The sequence below is a fragment of the Crocuta crocuta genome, unplaced genomic scaffold (assembly GCF_008692635.1).
Source record: "Crocuta crocuta isolate KB4526 unplaced genomic scaffold, BGI_CrCroc_1.0 scaffold505, whole genome shotgun sequence".
NCBI classification, from domain to species: Eukaryota; Metazoa; Chordata; class Mammalia; order Carnivora; family Hyaenidae; genus Crocuta; species Crocuta crocuta.
This window is the reverse complement of record NW_027528808.1, coordinates 136,174-141,084: the sequence shown is the minus strand read 5'-3', so window position 1 is coordinate 141,084 and position 4,911 is coordinate 136,174.

Genomic DNA, 4,911 nt, shown 5'->3' with positions numbered 1-4,911 from the left:
AGGCTAACTATACTAATATGCAATTTGAATATCAAAGAGAGAGGTAGTGTGAGCCCATTCAGGCTGCTATAACAGAACATCATGGAGTTTACAAGTGGAAGGGTTGCAAAGTGAGCCAATTCATAGTATATTTTACATAACCAATTCTTTTTGCTATTGTAAATTATATATTCACTATGAAATATTATTTTCTGTTTGTTATAATTCTTTTGTGTATATTAATATTACATGCAATTAATTGGTTAATCTCTATTCCTATAATTTTCTGTAGATTCTCTTGAGTCTTTTGTGAGGGTGGTTTTGTTTGTTCACTATTACACATTTTAGTAATTTATGTATAAATGTATGTATGTACTTATTTTGGTTTACTGTACTCACTCACTGCCTAGGAAACTCAGTAAGATGTTGAACAGAACTGATTATATGAGGCATCTTTACCTCTTGATTCAATATGGAATGCTTTTAATGTTTCACTATCATGCATGGTGTTTGATGTAGTTTAAAAAAAAAACCTGTTATAATTTTAGAGAAATATCTCTATTCTTGCCTAGCTGAGAATTGTTGTTGCTTAATCTTGATTGGTTATCGAATTTTATAGTATATTTTTTTTCCTGAAATCTTTGTGATGATTATCCTTTTCCTGATCCTTTATTTTATTAATGTGTTGGATTATATTATGGATCTCTTAATGTTAATCCAACACTGCAAGCTTTGGATAAACACAACTTTATAATGTATTATCTGTTTTAGCCATTGCTGGATTCGGTTTGCTACTATTTCTAATTTTTGCATTTCTATAGCTAATTAGGATTGAATAGCAATTTTATCTTTTGGTGTATTTTTGGTCAAGAATCCTCTTTCTATTAAAAATCAATACTCTTTAGGGGTGCCTGGGTGGCTCAGTCAGTTGTGTGTCCAACTTTGGCTCAGGCCATGATCTTGCATTCATGGATTCGAGCCCTGCAGCAGGCTCTGTGCTGACAGCTCAGAGCCTAGAGCCTGCTTTGGATTCTGTGTCTCCCGCTCTCTCTGCCCCTCCTCTGCTCATGCTCTGTCTCTCTCTCTCTCTCTCTCTCTCAACGAAATAAAATAAAGCATTAAAAAATTTTAAGAATAATACTCCTTATAGTATTACTTTCTATTTCTTCAATTTAAAAGAATAGTATTTTATGGCGTGAAAATTATTTGAAATTCTACATGTCCATGTCATACATAAAGTTATATTAGAACACAGCTTTTGGCCAACAGCAGCAGATTTAACTAGCTCCATCAACGACTGAAAAGCCTACAAAGGCTGAAATATTTATGAACTGATCCTTTCCAGGAAAAGTTTGTTGAACTATGGCTTAAAAGTAAGTGTTCTTAAAACTAGTGCACAGTAACTGTTAAACGGCTGGAAGTGCCTCTGGCTAAGCCCAGGAAGATTTATTGTAGTCTTTTGTAACTTTATTGTAGAATCTTTTCTCAGGAGTCCATTTGTTCATGGTGTGACTCAGTTGTGGGAACTGATTTTTCAACCATTCAAATATGTAAAGTCCATTCATAGCTTACAGGGCCCACAGAAACAGGCCACAGGATAGGTTTGGTTCATGGACCAGTTTGCCAATTCCCAGCTCGATGCTAATGGAACTACTAGCTCTCCAAAACAGCACTGAGTGAAAAATCAGCAAATGAGTTAGAAGTCATTCTTAGGATCTTCTGGAAAGCCTAACCAAAAAACTGATACTTTAGCACAGTGGTTTTCAATCTTGGTTGCACACTGCAGTCATGTGGAGAGTTTTAAAAATGTAGTTGCCTAGTCTGATTTCAATTCTGCTTTAATTGTTGTGGGTGTAGCCTGGTGCTAGTAATTTTTTTCAATCTCCCCCAGTGGGCTTTAGCATGTGAACAAGGTTCATAAGTATCTGAATGATTTCATTGATGAGAGTGCAAGTATTTAACAATATTTAATTTGAAAATTTATACTTGTGGTTTTGGAATAACAATATCATATTAATAAATACACATATCATGCCAACAGTAATAAATGCATAGCTATGCTAGAGGTATGAAATAAAAATTCCTATCTAAGAAAGAGAGAAGAATCTCTTTTTTAAAAAAGAAAAGAAATGGGAAAATACAGTGGTAAATCAAGGGTCACCAGTGGCAGGGTCAGGAAGGAAGCTAAACCAGTGGCAAGGCCAGAACAAGATGTAGGTGAAAGCCAAGCACCCACAAGCATAGTACTGAATGGCAGTGAAGCTTTCTTTGCAGGAGACAGTCACAACCCAAGGTAAAGTTGGAAGAGACAGAACGAACTCAATAAATCAAATTATTTTCACTAAGAGAGTATAAAAAAAGAAAACATAGAAAAGGCTGGACAGGACCTGAATAAAATATTTTCTAGAGAGATAAAGGGGTGGTAAAGGAAGAAATTATATCCTTTATAAAAGAATAGAAAACTGATCAAGCAAAATTGCTGATTTAACATAAATGTCTACTTTGACTTCTTCCTGATATCTCATTAAAACAATATCAAAGGTAAACAGGTACATACAATGGGATACTACTCAGCAATTAAAAAGACAAAAGCATGGGTGGATCTCAAAAACATTGTGCTGACTTGAAGAAGCCAGACACAAAAGCATACAGGATGTATGATTCCATTTATATGAACTTCTAGAGCAAGCAAAACTAATATATAGTGACAGAATGCAGATCAAAGTTTACATGGAGCTGAGAGATGAAGAGACTAATTAGGAACCTCTTAAAGTGCAGTATATATATTTTATATCTTGATCAAGGTGGTGGCTAGCTCTAATTGCTGATTTTTACATATAAGTAGTTTGGGATCAGGATAAATTGGGTGAATCATCCAGAGTGTTGCAGCTTGTTAATCATAGAGAAAACAGGGAGATCTGATTATCAATAATAAATTGTTTCTATTGTGTTATGTAATGAGTCAACAGGAGTAGTGTTTCTCCCCAACCACCTGACAAAACCCCAACCCAGCCTTAAATACAAGTAAAGCGTGGACATGGAAGTATAAATATTCTGCATTCCAACCACCCATTTATAAACACAGTTGACGCTCTTAAGTTCTTTTACCTTGACTTCTTTATGTTTTTATTTATAAATCAAAACATAGATTTTTTTCACTAATATTTACTTCTGAGTAATATAATGTACATTTTAAAAATTGTGGTAAAAAACACATAGCATAAAATTTACCATGATAATCTTTTCTAAGTGTATAATTCAGTACTGTTAAGTGTATTCACATTGTTGTGAAAACGATCTCCAGAACTTTTTCATCTTGCAAAACTGAAATTCTTTGCCCTCTTCCCTCATCCCCTGGTAATTACCATTCTACTGTCCATTTCTATGAATTTGACTACCTTAGATATCTTATAAGAGTGGAATCCTACAGTATTTGTCTTACTCTGACCAGCTTATTTCATTTAGCATAGTGTTCTCAAGTTTCATCCATCTTGTAGCAGGTGACTGGATTTCCTTCCTTTTTAAGGCTGAATAATATTCTACTGTATGTATGTAGCAAAATTTGTTTACCCATTGAACCATCAGTGAACAGTTTCCCATCAACCTCTTGGCTTTTTGTGAATAGTGCTATGAACATGGGTGCGCAAATATCTCTTTGAGACTCCACTTTCAATCCTTGTGAATATAAACACCCAGAATTGGGATTGCTGAGTCATATTGTAGTTCTATTTTTTATTTTTTGAGATATCACCATAGTATTTTTCATAGAGGCTGTACTGTTCTGCACTCCCATCAACAGTGCATAAGGGTTCTGATTTCTTCACACTCTCGCTAACACTTTGTTTGGGCTTGGTTTTTGTTGTTGTTGTTTTGTAGCCATCCTAATGGGTATGGGTGATATTTCACTGTGCTTTTTATTTGCATCCCTCTGCTGATTAGTGATGTTTCCTTCTATTCCTAGTTTGTCAAATGTGGGGTGTTTTTTTAACCTTTTGTTAATGTTTATTCAGCTGTAGAGAGACAGAGAATGAACGAAGAAGGGGCAGAGAGAGAGGGAGACACAAAATCTAAAGCAGGCTCCAGGCTCTGAGCTGTCATCACAGAGCCTGATGCGGGGCTCAAACCCATGAACCACAAGACCATGACCTGAGCCAAAGTTGGATGCTAACCCTACTGAGCCACCCAGGTGCCCAGTGTATAAACCTTTTAAAGTGCTGGTGAATTTGGTTTATTCATATTTTGTTGAAGATTTTGCACCAATATTCACCAGGGATATTGGTCTATAGTTTTCTTATAGTGTCATTCTGGCTTTAGTATAAGGGTAATTCTGGTCTTATAGAATACATTTAGAAGTGTTCCCTCTTCAATATTTTGGACAAGTTTCAGTTTGCATTCATTCTTTAAATATTTGATAGAATTCTCTAGTGAAGGCCTCTGGTCCTGGGCCTTACCTTGTTGGAAGTTTTTTGATAATTGAATTACTCTCTTTGATTGTTATTGATCTGTTCAGATTTTTTTAAATTTAAATTCAAATTAACATACAGTGTAGTACTGGTTCCAGGAGTAGAACCCAATGATTCATCATTTCCATATAACACCCGGTGCTCATCCCAAGTGGCCTCTTTAGTGCCCATCCCATTTGGCCCATCCTTCCACCCATCTGCCCTCCAGCAACCTGTTTCTTTGTTCTCTGTATTTAAGAGTCTATTATGGTTTGCTTCCCCATCTGTTTTTATCTTATTTTTCCTTCCTTTCCACTATGTTCATCTGTTGTGTTTCTTAAATTCCACAAATGAGTGAAATCATATGATATTTGTCTTTGTCTGATGGATTATTTCAATTAGCATAATACACTCTAGTTCCATCCACATTATTGCAAACAGCAAGATTTCATTCTTTTTGATGGCCAATTAATATTCCATTTATATATAT